This window comes from Asterias amurensis, chromosome 7 (assembly GCF_032118995.1).
Source record: "Asterias amurensis chromosome 7, ASM3211899v1".
Lineage (NCBI taxonomy): Eukaryota > Metazoa > Echinodermata > Asteroidea > Forcipulatida > Asteriidae > Asterias > Asterias amurensis.
The window spans coordinates 20,824,378-20,841,197 of NC_092654.1; positions in this window are offsets into that span (position 1 = coordinate 20,824,378).

Sequence of the window (16,820 nt, forward strand, 5' to 3'; positions counted from 1 at the left end):
TCTGTTTATAACTGGTTGTTTTTCGGATACTACGCACTAGTCTTGGTGCAAGACGTTTCTTGTTACGGGCGATGCGGGCGCTGTCGATAAGTTGGCCGCGCTGTGTGTGAAAGGAAAACGAGAGCGTCTTGCACCAAGACTATTCGCACGGATGGATCCGGAAGCTGTCAGCTGGGATTTTTGGATTAACGCTGGAAATCGCTGTATCCTGACTGGACTAGGTACGATTCATAACGGGGAAACTATCCGTGTTTTGTGACTTGTTTTCTTCCTTTTTGAAGCCATGTTTTTTCTCTTTTCAAAAATTTGAGTTGCAACGATTTTTTCATACAAAACAACAGATATGCTCTTTATTTCAATGTTCTTCTACATTATTTCTGTCAATACTTTTCAGATAAGGCCGAAAAGACTGCATTTCAGAAGCCCTTTGGACTACTTATATATTCAAACCGAGGTCACGCATGAAAAATCACACCAACTCGTGCAGATAAATCACCAAGGAAACTTATTATATTGAGTGACCTGCGGGTAGACTGCTCGCCTTCGGCCAGGGCTTTAATATCACACGGCAACGACCCTGCCGGTTTTAAACGACCGTTTAAGAACTCGTCGCTACCCTTTTATTCCCTTATTTTTTAGTAATGGTAACAGTGTTGGTATTAATTTTTTTAACGTTTTCGTCTGAAAAAAAGTATATATATGAATTCAGTTTGGAACCTCGTGCAGCAAGTTGCAACAGTTATTTTATGTTCTCTGTCAATCAGTTTGCAACCTTTTTCACCTCGTTACAGTAACGACTTAATGTTTTCTTGTAATCAGTTGATATCTGGCACACCGAGCTGCAATAATAATTGTTACGTACTCTGATGGTTCAGTAGATTGGTCCGACAGGCGTTGGTCTTATATATGCCCAATTATTTCATCGGATACAATGATTTTGTTGGATGAACGTGATGTGACGTAAGCTTTCCATGTCTGTGTTATGATTGGTCCGATGTGACATACTGTCAGCTTTTCGGTTTTTTCTGCATGTTTCCCTCTGCTCAAATTTATATTTCTTATTTGATTAGTGGGGCATGTGTTACAAGGTTACTAAACAGTGACTACATAGAGTTTTTTTCTACGTAAACTTGAGCCGCGAACAGCTGTTTTTTAATCAATTTTCGAAGCTTTGTGCGTATTTATAACTCCAAAGTTTGTTTTAAAAAAATCACGAAGGACGTCTGGATTATCAACAGCAGGCCAGCAAATCCGTAAAATTCAATTCAGAGTCGATATCACTTCAGAGTCGATATCAATTTTACAGCGATCCAATATGAAGGATAAGAATGTAAATTGTAGGTGTGTTTTTCCCCCACACGTTATGCACTTCAATACTATCGGCCCTGTTGGTAGTGAAACCGAAACATGGCTAAATTTCCTCGTCACAGGAAGTGACCTATATATGTCAACAAACACAAATTATCGCACATTATAAAAAATTTGGGGGGATAACTTGTTTTTGTTAATAATTGTGACTGCTAAGATTTTAGCAGGTATGCAAAATTGTTGTAATTACATAAACTAGCGCAAGGGACGTATCACTAAATTTGCCAATTGAGTTATTAAAAAAATACCTGTTTGCAAGCAAGTCGTAAGACAATACAAAGTGTGTATTCGATGATGATTCGATGGAGAGTTTCAAAAGAAATGCAGAAAGAAAAGTAGACACTCTAAGATCTCATCAAAGCTTAAGGTCTTGTCATTGCTGAATCTTCCCCCTATAGCGAGTGAGAATCATGTATTGAACAGTATCCCTTACATACACTCGCCCGATTTGGTAATTGTCAAAGACTAGTCTTCTCACTTGGTGTATCTCAACATTTGCACAAAATAACAAACTTGTGAAAATTTGAACTCAATTGGTCATCAAAGCAGCGAGATAATATCTGAATATCACGCGTGAGGTCTCGAAATTAATCCAAATTTACTTCTCTCTCAAAAACTACGATACTTCAGAGGGAGTGGTTTCTAACAATGTTTTATACTATCAACAGCTCTCCATTGCTCGTTACCAAGTAAGTTTTAGTTTGAGAAATACCAATAATGTCCAGTGCCTTAAAATGCGTTTCATGATCCGTGTGCGGTTCTTTATGGAGGGTGAACAATTATTAAGAGGAAGAGGTGAATAGATGTACGCATTCAAACCGGGAACCTATTAACAAGAGAGAACAAAAGAGTACACGATTCGGGAAAGGTTCACAGTTGAAAAAGTGTACAAAAAACAACGGGAGCTGTTGCAAAAAAAAGAGGGACAATAGACCTTGTGCACATGACGTCATTTCAGTAGGGCGCCCTCACCTAGAGGTCAACTGTACAAATCTGTGCGTCTCGATTGTTTCGTCACCGTTTTTCCTGTAAGATGGCGGCTGGATGACGTCAATGCATAAGGTATATAGACTGTGCAAGTCTCGCGCGTACCGGAGCGAGAAAACACGACAACTGAAGAACTTTATTTTTTTGTGTATCAAATCTTTGCTTTAATTTATTCTTAGTGCCGAATCTGAACAACAAAAATACCCATAATAGCTTGTTTAAATAAGTTTTAGCTTTTTAAACAAATACACAATTATCGGTTAAAGTCTATGTATGGACACAAGTAAAACTCTGGGACAAGGATGTTTGTTTGATTGATTTTAAAAGTTTTGAAACCCCTTTTGTAAATCTACGCCCGAATGTGAAACTACTAAAAGCTGGTTTATACGCGGACGCACGATGGTCGCAAGGGCGTTAGATAAACTTATGACGCAGTTTAAAGAGGAAGCCGACGCCCAAGCGACCAATGAAAAGGCTTTCCACCCCGCGCGGCCAAAACAAGCGTCTGAGTAAGTTTCTTGATCGGAGATGGGCACAAATTCTTAATTTTTTACAACTAACCTGACCTGAGGTCAAGTTTAAATATCGGTTTTTCTTCGTTATTATGTTGACTTTATTTTTTACTTTTATATATGTTGTTAATTAGTATTAAATTTTTAACAACATATGTCATTTTGTATGGTCATAAACTACATTGGACTAAAGTAATGGACGATACTAAATCTCCCCAACGTAAAACTCCACAAGGTTGGGACCACAATGGTCCCGGAAGTTCAAATCTGCGCGAGACTTGCACAGTCTATAGGAGGTACAGTTGCAGGCGTATACACACTGGGTGTGTGTGTGTGAGGGAACGGGGGAGCGTGTATTGCCTGAACACTAATCTGCCCCCACCCCCGAAAACACAATAGTCTTAAACGAAATAGAGTTATTTTGTTGCAACAACTACTTCGCTCATGAACTTCATACCACAGTGCTTCAGAACAACCATAAGAAAACGGATTCAAAATGGTGGCCATTTTGAAAACTAAGATGGCCGCCATCTGCAGCACCTCTCTTTTTGCTGATATGATTCGTCTTGTTTCTTGGGATCGCATATAAGTCTCTAGCTACAGATGGCACATTCTACTTCAAATCCAACTGAACATAAAATGTCGTCAATTCGGTTAGCTCCCTGACTTTAAAGGTCACTGTTGATTCAGCGCTGATTTGAAGTAAAAACACACGAAAAACACAGAATGCTTTTTATAATCAAGTTGAGAAGGCTGTTCCAGGGGCATGGCGTGAAAAAAGGGCGTCATTGATTTCGTATAATAGATACTCTTTAAAAAAAATGCTATGTAGAGCCAGATGCATGTTGTTTGTGACGCTACGTGTTGCAGCTGTGCAAGTGAAAAGTTTAATACTTTAATAGGTTCTAACAGTTACTAACAAGGCTACCAACGTTAGTATTATTTATGAATGGCATTTTGAAATGAATTCAACCATGGATGGATTTATTCCAACTTATTCAATCACTTTTGAGTCTTTTCACGGTTGTTGTTGTTGTTGGTATAGTAAGGGGTTTCCTGGCAAATTTCAACTAGACAAAGTCATTTCATTCAATCTCGTTTGAAATTAATGCTCCATTGAATCAGCATACAAAAGTAAAAAGGAGTAAATTACATTTCACCAGTTTAGTATTAACTGGTCAAAAATAAGCTCAGTCGGTTTCGTATTAGCAAGCAGCATGACCTGGTCAACCATTCAATTTCATCAAGTGTAGGTAGTGGAAATTCAACTGAGGATGGTCAAAGTGTAGTCTTGCCCATGAATGAAATTAAATTAACGAAAAGAACCTGAACGAAAAAAACAAAATCAAGGTTTGAAACGTCAAAAATTTGATTTTTGGGTTTTCTGAATTTTTTGTAATTTTTGATTGTTAATATTTTTAGACTCGCAAGCCGAAGTGAATTTCACTGTATATGTATTTATATGTGTGACAATAAACAATTGAATTTGAATTTGAATTGAAGTTTGCACAAAAATCAAAATATAATGCACAAAATACACCATAGTTCTTTTGAATATTTCTTTTGAATTATAAGGAACTTCGTGCATTTGAATGCGTGTTGATTGATGAAGTTGGTCTGCAAAACCTATTTCGGGGTGTGCGTTTTTGTGTGTCTGAATTGAGCTGCCCAACGTGGCTGTCGGTTGGATACTGCACACATCTCTTCTGTGGGATTTTGTCTTGTCTTTTATCGGAATGGTATCGTGATTCATAATGGTCAGACTCTTGTCCCCATTGGCTTTTCCAGCAACGGTTCTTCTATTTGTATTTGTTCGGAGCGTAATACATCTTGTATTTATGTTTTGTTTCTAAATTTGTAGCCGTAATAGAACATTCTGTACTCGTTGTTCAAATAACGCTAATTATTCATAGCAATGCTTACGGGTTTTTTTCTTCTTCCTTTTTTCCTTTATTGTTTTATAGCCCGCTTCCTGCCTTCCAGCGACGGGTGTCTTCATTATCGAATGTTTTTCGTGCGCAGTTCAGACAGATGCCACAATTTTGTCATTGAATACTTCATTCCAGGTCGGCTTAAATCAAGTACTGGTGCCAGACGGACATTGGTTATTGTTTAGAACCTTTTGTTAGTGAATATGTCATAGCTGTTTACAACAGATTAAATATATTTGAATCGAAATCGGTTATATTTTTGGGTCTATTTTCGGCCATCAAATACCCTCACACAAAGACAACTAACCTTCCTTTTGTTTTTCCGACAGATGGATTTCAAAGTTGAACAATAACGAATCAATTACACAATTGATTTATAAAACCGCTTATAGATATTGACTTTATCAAATTCGGTATTGTTTGAAAATCGAGAGTAAATCTAAAGAGTGCCATTTGACATCGGGAGTCGCCGGTGATCACATGCCAGCAGAATTTTCAATTTCAAAATCATCAAGTCGGGTAAGTTACGTTTCCTTACCATGCCTTAAAGGCAGTGGACACTATTGGTATTTACTCAAAATAATTATTATCATAAAACCTGACTTGGTAACGAGTAATGGGGAGAGGTTGGTAGTATAAAACAATGTGAGAAACAGCTCCCTCTGAAGTGACGTAGTTTTCGAGAAAGGAGTAATTTTCCACGAACTTGATTTCGAGACCTCAGAATTAGAACTTGAGGTCCCGAAATCAAGCATCTGAAAGCACACAACTTCGTGTGACAGGGTTTTTCTTTCTTTCATAGTTATCTCGCAACTTCGACAACCAATTGAGCTCAAGTTTTCACAGGGTTGTTATTTTATGCATATGTTGAGATACACAAAGTGAAAAGACTGGTCTTTGACAATTACCAATAGTGTCCAGTGTCTTTAAAAAAACGTTTTTCTAATTCAAGTGAGGTATGGATTGGTTTTTGTCAACGTTGTAATGATAAGGACGAAATGAGGAAAATATAATACAAGTTATTTTGACAAGGGGCGCTAATCGCATCTCTGGCCTTTCAACGCCAGCTTTCAAAGGGACTCCACGGAAGTTTTCAAAAGTCGCCCAAGGCGATTTATGGATGATCAAACTTTTTAACATAAGTTGTATTTATTTCTTATCAAAATGGGTATTCTTGTTTTGCAAGATGCTTACCATCTTTATAACATGGAGGCTTTATGTGAATATTGCACAGATTTGTTTCGGATAATTACTAAGGCATTACCCTACTGAAAAATTAACAATGATCTTTATTCAATAAATTAGTTTCCAAACGCTATACATTTTTTAATTGAGTTGTCTAAAGTCGACAAATGAATCATTTCGACACTTATATTGACTCCAATTTCCTTCCTTTACCTTGATAAGCATGCTTCTGTGTGATTTACCTATTACTGTGCCACATTTGTAAACAGTAAACATTCGAACTCCACAACTAATTTTGTCTCCCTCACAATTGTCTCCCTCATAATGTGTTTTTAAAACTTGAAAAGCGATTGATGAATGCGAAATTTCACTTTGACGTTTTGCCGACTTTACAATACATAAAAAAAATTGAAGATTGATAGCTTTGGTATGAATATCTATAAGGTTTTCGGTACATACGCGACAAACCTTTTAAAAAAAATTTAAACCTACTAACTTGAACCCCGCTATAAGGCTAAACAAGCGGCTCAAGTGGGTCATGTGTTTCGAATATGAATCTACAATCAGATGTCAAAAGTTTGAAATGCCAAAAAACCGGCCCCAAGTGAAAGGCTCAGAAATACTACTGCACTAAAAAAGGATAACAAAACTACGCTCAAGGTTCTAAAAGCCCAATGCGTTTCTCGACAAGAATCGAGGTGCCGCGACACCGCGAGTCTTGTCGGTCCCCGAAATACCACTCTAGACCAAACGGAATACAACTGTATCATCAGTGTTCCCAAAACCCATTAAGCAAGACTCCAAAAGCACATTAGTGTCCTCGCAAAAACCCTTTCAAATTGTATATATCGAGTTGACGTTATAGAGCTTGGGTAAAACCACATACAAAAAAATCGCTACTGGTTTTAAAGTTGCGAATACTGAGAGTAACAAGGTTGCAACGCAAACCTTACCAACTTAAACTCAAACCATGCGGTTTCAAATCCTATTTAATAGGCTACTGAGAGCTTTTAAAGGAGTTTGACTGTAAGTTATACAGATACTTTTTGGAAAATTTAAATTGCGATATTCACTTTTATGTTTTCAGCTAAAGCAGACCTGGGATTTTGAGTGAAGGTGATTCTACTCCAAGATGGCTAAAATCACACTACTTGTGGTTCTTCTAGCGAGTGTTCTCCCTGCGATTGCAAGGAAAGGTACGTACACTTTTATGTTGAAACGGCACTGTAGATTAGGGCCCAATTTCATATAGCTCCTTAAGCAGGAAATATTGCTGATTAATTTTCTGCTGAGCAAAATTGAGCAAGATACCGATCAGAAATTGTACACACGACATGGTAATTTAGCTGGTAACCTTATTCTGGTAAGCAAACTCTAATTATGCTTAGCTACTAAAAGCAGCTCTATGAAAGCATGGAGGAAGGAATTCCTCCATGATGAAAGTGGCCCCCCAGAAACAACTGGATATTCTTCCTGGATAACGGACTCTACAATCGAATCAAAATCTATAAACAAATTTTGGGAATCTTGGTTCCCAACAAGATATTCGTGAGCAAGGGAAACTCTGAACAAAGTATTTCCCAGTCAAAACACAGACTAAAATGTTTACGTTACCTTCCATACACGTCCCGGCCATAACATTTTGGGTGTAGCGGCTTTCACACAATACCCTGAGGGAATAATGAATACAAAACTAAATTTTTAAAAAGCAGTAACTGACGAGAACTGACTATGGTCATAAGTCAATGGTTATTTGTTTCAATGTTAATTATAATATTTAACCACAAACAAAACTTATGCAGTTGCTTACCGTAAATTTACCCAACGATTGATTTTAAGAGTACATTTCACGATGACGATGACTGTAGAGCAAGCTAGTTGACACATTAAGACCCAATTAATACTCATATCATACTGAAAATATAGTCCACTCAATCCACTACTGCAGATGTAGCAGACTTTCTACTTTTCGCCCAGGTGCAAGTTTAAAAAAAAAAGCGGGAAAAGTTCTTTTCAGAACTAAGAAGTCTCGCGAAATCCGAAAATCTACTCGGCGGTATAGTAGAGTATAAAGCAACACAAGTTCTCAAAATAACAACTTCTAAGTTGACACACATATTGTGTTAACGCTACCCAAATATAATATGTATAGTTATGTGTACTTAGTATTTAATGGTGGTTAAATATAATTCGTACAGATCAAAATTACAAGTGCAACTTTCTGGAGTCCAATGGCGACGGGGTATACGTCTTTGATGATCAGCAACTGAACGGGGGAAAGTTTTCAGTCTCCTTCAATGTAATTGCGAACAGAGATGTTCGTATTGCGCTATCGCCTATTAAAGAGGAACACAGCAGCATGATTGTCATATGTGAGTAGTCTGTGTACACTAATTGTTGTTTGGGGTTTTGGTGTTGTTGTTGTTGTTGTTGCTGTTTTTGTTGTTGTCATAATTGTGTTTGTATAATTTGAGTTTCATCGTGGCCTCAAAGTGTGTTTTTTCTTTTTCTTTTTGCCAAGTCCTCAAGTTTTGGTTTTTGTTAACCAATCCGTAAAAACATACAAGGAAGCATTTTCCATCGCTGGTCCCCGCAACTGGAACTCACTCCCAACTAATAAATTTATTTTGAGTAATTACCAATAGTGTCCACTGCCTTTAAAGAACTCTTAAAACACATCTGTTTAACCCTTCCATCTAATGTGTTTTTGTCGTTTCTGTCATTTTTTTTTCGTATTTTTGCTTACAATTTATTATTCTCTTGGTTTTTGGTTGCATTATCCCTAGCGCTTTGTATCCTTTGGAAAATGCGCTCTATAAGTACGGTTGTTATTACTTATTTATTATGACCATCATCGTTTATGAAATTCATTTCTATAACATTTGTGTCTAAGTTGAAACTTGTACCTGTAACACTTCTTACATCGAGTCTTCGGGCCATACCAGCAATGTGCCGTCCGTTTACATGTTAATTTTTTTAATTTGTTAGTGGTATGCACACATAATTATGTTAATTTTCATGAAATTTTGTTCAAGGACTCTCATTTCAATTACTTAAAGATGGAAATACGGTCAGAAACTTGAATGTTTCAGGTTCACTGTGAGGTCAGAAGGAACTTCGACACACAACGTCTATACCATGCAGGCTGAACATCAGATGTGACGTCACACTTCATCCGAGACGTCACATTCATTCGTCAAGAAGATACGCAGTCAAATCCTACATGTATGCAAGCACGTACTGTACATAATGTGGACACACTGCATGTAGACAATCCTAACCGAAAGTAAGCTTTTCATATCTGTGGTTTGATTGGTCCAAGTGATGTTTATCAGCTGCACCCCCATCACCTCGGACCAATCAAACACAGACATGGAAAGCTTACGTCACTTCACGATCATCCAATGACATCATTACACCATTGAAATCACTGGTACTGAAGCCCAAGTATCGGTCTGTATCCTTGCGGATAAAGACAGGGGGCAGTCTACAATGATAAAGGTCTTCGGCTCGGTACTCTGGAAACACCGCATAGGGTTAATAGATTTTGGACACGGCTTCCAACTTCGGCTAGAGCTACGGTTATCTGGCAGTACGCTAATCTAGTCGCTGTTTCGGAGACGGCTTTTAAATCAGGGTACTCAGTATTCGGAACTGGGAACTCGACCCCGACACTGCGTACCATAGTTGTTTACTTACTAATATTAGTCACACCAATCGATCAATTAAATGTCTTCATTAATTGTTGTTTTTTCTTTTGAATTTGTTGTTGTTTATGTTGTTTTTTTCTCATTTGTGTACCTTGTTGGTAAGAAGGTTGGCAGAGTGTTTCGCTGTTCAAAAAAGCACCACGTGCTGCAATTTAACCGACCCTCAAAGTTTAACCAAATAATGTAGTATCCTTGACTATTGTAGTACCATTAAATGCTATGTAGTGGCCTGTAGGGCAATGCGCGCCAGCTCCCCTCAAACCCAGGTATTTATCAGAGCGCGTCCTGATTTGGATCCTCCCGCCAAAACAAGTCACTCTCTTGTCCGAGTGGTGTAAGTTTCGCTCTTTTACGAGTGAAAGTCGATCAGTGTCACTCTATTTGAGTGAAAATGGAACGAAATTTACTCTAAATAGAGTTGTCCGCCATATGGCTCTTCGCAAGAGTGGTAATGGTAGACAAAACGAGTGTTTTTCACTACGTTCCTTAGGAACCAAAGTAAGTTAAACCCTTTCTATTTATACTGGGTCCATAACTAATCTGTAGTTCCTAGAAAATAATGAAAGGTTTCTTTGGTGTCCCATATCCCATCGTAATCCCATTCACGTAATTCAAACAGTGGCCTACGAGTTTGAAGTAGCGCACAAAGCCTCGTACATACCCTCGCCCGAACGAAATCCAAACTTCAAAATGAACGAAATCGATCGTTGTTCCACTCGTAAATAAACTTCCACGACAACTATGATAAATAATACATATTCAATTAAAAAAAATCCAGATAAAATGTGTACGTATAAATCAAACCTGTCCTTATCCTTGCTAATAAGACTGGTAGACTGGTAAAGACAGGTATTAGTTTTACAAAATTTGGATTTGGTATACATTTTTGAACTGCGTGTGTACACGCGTGTAAAGACTGTACATTTTCGTCAGTGTGAATGGGGTGAGAGGTCAAAGGTAGATCCGGTATGCGTTTAATATTCACGGGCCTCAAAGGGTGACGTCAGATGTCCAGGCTACCACTAGCAAAACTACACTCATTTGCTTTACACAGCTGAAGGTGCCATACAATGTGCACAACATAATGGAGGCATACCATACTATAGCTTTGGATAAGGTCACACCCCTACACAACCATCATCACCACCCGCCCCCTCGTGAAATTGGTTCCTGCTATACGCCACTTTTACAAAGTGAAGTCTATAATATGCCACAAAACATTTTTGTAACATGATCGTTTTTTTGTTGCGTTTTTTTTTTTTTCATTTCTTCTTAGTCAAGTAGCAAAAAAGGCCATTGTTGATGAAATTTTTCTTTTTAATCCCGAAAAGCTATTGGTGGACCCAATAACGACGACTCCACCATAGGAAAGTCGGATGGTACGATATTATCCGAGTACCTAATGACAACTGGCTCCCGGGAGAGTGAACTCCAATGCTTGACAACTTGCATGAACAACTACTGGATCTGCTATGAAAATAACATGTAAGTAACATTTTTGGAAGTCAATTTTGGCTATTATTAATGAATGAGAAGGTTGTTGGAGAAGATTATTGGATCCATTTTTTTTTTGTTTCTTTTACGGTCACTTGATGTGGGTGATGCATGTTATTGGTTTACTCGTCAACGGTACTAGTATAAAAGTCAAATAATTTGAATTACGAACATGGAAGTCGCAACTAAAAAAAAATTAAACTTGCAGACAATGGCTTCGTGTTCACTTTTGACATGTCAAAATAAATAGCAAATCCGTTTGAAACAGCAGGTACAACTTTGTAAACATGTCTTTGTATACAAAGGTTTATATAACAATGTACAAATACAAAGCATTTATATAGCGCTCTAAAGTAACAAAAGGTGACGATGTAACAACTATGGTTCTCCACATATATTTATAAATATTAAATGTTATGACGTCACCATCCCGAACAAAGTTCGGTTTCATCTATGCACTAAGATCAAAGAACCCGGTAAGTTTGTAACCTTTTTTCTTTTTCTTTATGAGTACATTTTGAAATTATGAACTTCAATTTTGTTTAGTAAACGTCACTCAGAGTAAAACAATGTCATGAAAATAATGTTCGTCTCAGTGATCATCGAAAGGTATTTTAGCATGTAAAAACGTATATTCATGACATTGTTTTACTAATTTCTCAAAAACTACAGCACCTCAGCAACTAATATTTTTAGATACAATTTCTACTGTCATTATCTTCAAACGGTGTATGTTTAATGTAAATCTGTGGACACTGTGTTTTGTGTTACAAAAAGTACCCAAATCCTTTAAAGCTGTACCTAAAAGGTTACATCAACACTTGATGACGTCACCGTTTTTTTTTTATAAAACATATCCCAGGCTTTATCTTGGTATGTTTAATTAAATCTTCTAAAACTGTTGCTTCTCAAACCTTGTACGTAACATTATGTTGTACATTATTTTGTACATTGTTTTGTTCCCAATAGTAGTAAGAGGTAGAAATTAAAGAGAATTAAAGTTATAGGCCTATGATTATGTTTATGTGATAAGAACGGCACGTCCGAGTTGTGCAAAAAACATCGTTGTCTAACAACATGAAACATTTTAAACCAGTAGTTCGGTGGATGCACGATTTCACAAAAACAAACCTTTGACGTAAGGATACCACAGTTTCGCTCGGCCCCAGCGGCCAGTCTATCCAGGACCGCTGGGATGGGCTAATCGCTTGCACATATACTTGTTCAGGAAGTACGTCATGCGTACAGTGCATAGAAATATGGTGCAGTGTGAGTGTGATGCATGATGGGACTGCGCATTATTAAACCAATGTGCTTGCATGATACGTTTGCCCATCCCAGCGCCTTTGGTTAAAGCAAGGCGCTGGGGACGAGCGAATACCACATCCACAGTGACCAGTTGGAGGATGCTGGAGGGCGGCTCTGTGACGAGCAGAGCAGAGCCGTATATTGGGAGAGTTGCGACAACTTGCGATTAGAAGCCATATTGTTCCAAAGAAACGCATGGGCGAACATGGGGTGCCAGACTAGTCTGCCCATTGGGTTGTGCTGCGTTTGGAGACAACATTGCGCCCAGCAACCACGTGACCAAAGAAAAGTGGTCCCTCCATAACTTAACTTAAATGCAAAAAGCCATCCGCCATCATTTGATAACATCTACTACGATAATCTTCTTTTGTAACCTCTTTGTATAAAAAGGCTCAATGTTGGACGGGGAGGTGAGATCGAACCGTTCCTAAAGTACGCTGTCGATGAGGCATCGTCATTCGATCCAGGGTATGTAGGCTTTTCGACAGGAAGCGGCGTTGGAATGTTCGGGAACATCCAAGCCTATGCATCATGCGCAGGTAATGTCCAATACCCGATATCAATGTACAGGGTAAGCATTCACTGTAAAAACCAACATGAATGCCCAATATTATTATTGTTATTATCCAATATCGATAAACAAGGTAGACATTCCCTGTACAGACCTACGGGAATGTCCAATACCCAATATCAATGTACGGGGTAAGCATTCACTATAAAAACCAACATGAATGCCCAATATTGTTATTGTTATTATCCAATATCGATAAACAAGGTAGACATTCACTGTACAAACCTACGGGAATGTCCATCATCCAATATCGATGCCCAAGGTAAACATTCACTGTAAAAACCAACATGAATACCCAACATTGTTATTATTACTATCCAATATCGATAAACAAGGTAGACATTCACTGTACAAAACCACGGGAATGTCCAATATCCAATATCGATTATAAGCAATTATAAACTTTCACTGTACAAACCTACGTTGATGTCCAGAATCCAATACCGAAAAAGCAATATCGATATTCGCTGTACAAACAGTCAAATGTCCAATATCCTATATTAAACTAACTTTGCAGTCATCATTCGTGTATAATGTTCTTTGATATTGTTACTTACTTTTTGAAATATAGAACATATCAGTATAAACCATATCAGTTTTTTGTTGTTGTTTTTTTTTTTGCAGATATACAAGAGAACCCAAGTAAGTGTTATTTTATTTTGTATTAACTAAACAATTGACATCTTAGCTCAAGTTGATGTATGTCACAACAAATAACACTGACTTGTATCTTTATCAAATACCCGTCTGGGCACTTGTTGTAGCAAGATTCTGCAAATGAACCCAAGCTTGGTTGTCGGTTGTGCTATTGTTACAAGGGGTCCGCAGATGATCAGTTTTTTATGTGGCAAACGAACACCGTTTTCACACACTAAATTGGTCTACTGCATAACTATCTCTTAATAATGTAAATTATAAATAACCACACCCAGGCTGTTTCCAAAGATGTTCGTAATACTCAGATTCATTAATAATGTTTATGTCTTTCTTACAGCAATGACATCAACACTTCAACCAAGTAAGTATTTGAAATCTTATTGTTAACAGTTACCTACTTTGTTTAAAATTGAGATACTGTTTATAACCAGTGTAACAACAAAATTACTGCATCAAAACAAAACAACTGACATTTCTGTAGCTTTGTGATTAGTTGGTACAATCCCGCGTAAAATCTAGAAACACCGTTGAACAGTTATCGTAATCAGGTACCGACAATTAAGCACCTTTGGAAAAGAATGATTTATTTTGTATAATATTATGACTATTTTGATGCAAAGTGAAATAAAGGAGTTCAAAATAAGACGACTGTATTACCAATGAATTATCTTATGTTAAAGGAAGCTGTGCAACTGTTGATTGCGGGGACTTGACGTGCGAATGGGGTTTCAAGAAAAATGCCGAAGGATGCATGACTTGTGAATGCAAAAGTAAGAACATTGTTTTTATTTAACAAAACCAAAAATCTGTCTGTTAGTAATATGGTTGTGAAATCATTTTTTTTATTTTTTTTTAAAGATGTGTAAGATCGGTTTCTTGTATATGCTGCCAATTTAAATCAAACAGCATCGGAATTGAAAATTTACATTATTTATGTCATTGTTTCTGATATCAAATGATCATTTGTAATATAACATTTGCATGGGGGTCGAAGTCAACTTACACGCTCAAAGCGACTCAAGCACCCCCCCCCCCCAAGCCCAAGCCCAAGCTTTCAACATTTTGAACTTGTTTAACAGAATTCTCAGCGCACCTATGTAAACCCCTACGAACAGCCTAACTATAATAATACAACTTATGCCAAATGGGTCACGAATGAATGACAACTTACACGAATGTACACCAATGTTCCCAAAATGATGTGCACACTTTAGCTCTATCGCAACAGTGTAGCAGGGCCATTGTGATCAAGATCAGGGACAATATGAATGGACGGAAGGTTCAGAACGTCGATATGATGATATGCTTGGGACTTAATCGCTCAGTGGTGTATACAGACTGTACTGTACGGTGAGTTTGACGTACAACTAGTGTTCATAAGTTTTGGAGGTACGTCGGCCGGTCGACCATGTCAGAGCCAATGAACAGCTCTCCCTGCTGGGTAGCTACACCCACAATTTACATACACGACGAACGTTGCACAGGTTTCCTTTATTCTAATTCATTACAGCAGGGTGAATATTCATGTATCGGCCTCTGCGATGACGAAACCCCCGGTAAGCTAACCGCGCTATTCAAAGGCGAATGAATAGACTGTGTGCTCGTGACATACCGAGTACGTGTATGGCTATCATGCTTACTACACGAAACGTTTACGGGCATTGTAAAATTGTTCGTTTACGGGCATGTTCGGATGAAAGTATCACAAAAACAACGAGACATTTGCTACGTAAAAAATACTGGGGTTTAGGTTGGAACCCAAACAAATTCATATGCCATTTGCTTAGTTTGATCGAAAACCCTAACAGATTTAATTTAACTTGCTGGTTGGCCCTTAAGAAAAGATCATAGTGGGTAATTATCTGGACTTAGGCGTCAAGTGTGTAGTAAGGTGCAAAAATACTTCAAATGTTCTTAATTAAAGGTCAAAGAAGGGTCACATTTTAAAACGTGCCGTAAGTTATATGAAGGGACACATACTACTAATTCTTGAATAATGGTTTAGACTGCAGAAGATATGATTTTAAATAATGAAAGATGTATCATTTAGTTCTTGACTGGGCACAAGTTCTTTTAACGTGGGGCGAAACCCCATCAACAGTCCTTAACCGCTTTTATATTTATTTTCTCATTTTTATTTCTCACATTTCCGTACCACTATGTATAAGAATTTGTTGAACTTTCCACGAGAGGGCGTTACAAAAGTAAATTGTGAGAACTATTATTGATTTTTTTTTTTTTTTTTTTTTTTGGGGGGGGGGGTACAAAAGTATCATTGACAGCGTATAAAGTTGACTAAATATTATCACATAAGGCACTAAACAAGTTTCCCATTGAACTTAACGAAGTCATCGATTGCCTCGAATGTGATACTCTCTGGTACAGGTAAAATTGACGTGGTCATGATGTCATGTTGTTTATGTTCAGATTTAGACGATACGCTTTAATTTTGCATATTGGGTTGTGTTGTTTGCAACTGTAGTCCCTGATATTGGAACATCACAAAATTGTACGTGCAGCCTTAGTATAATAATTAAAAAATAAGTTGGAAGCATAATACGAGACTAATCATAACAATAATAAGGGAATCAATGTGTGGTGAAGAGGTTTTCAACTAGTGGATTAATCCCAACGAGGCCTGGTTCTTGATAATTTTACCGAGACGAAGTCGAGGTAAATGGAATGGTATTTTAACAAATTTGTTCTTGTACACCCGACAGCATCTCCATGCAGTACGCTGACGTGCTCTGAAACGTGTGCAAACGGCTACGAAGTCGACGACCAAGGTTGCTTTACGTGTGACTGCAAAAGTGGTAAGAACCAACTTTCGGGTCGAGGCGAAATCAAAAAACGGGGACCTTTTTGCGGGTTATGAGCAACGCTGATTTCACGTGCGTGGATTGTTCATATTCAACTTATCTGCCTTAAAACCTCACTTCTAAAACAGATAATTTTCTGAGTCAATATGACCCGCAATAAAATGGCCACAGAATAGGCTGAGATTATGCACCTTCTGGTCCATTGGATCCGGAATCAAAGTCAATTCAAATTTTGAATTTTTGTAATTGCCAGAATGAAACAAGGTGACACGTAAGTT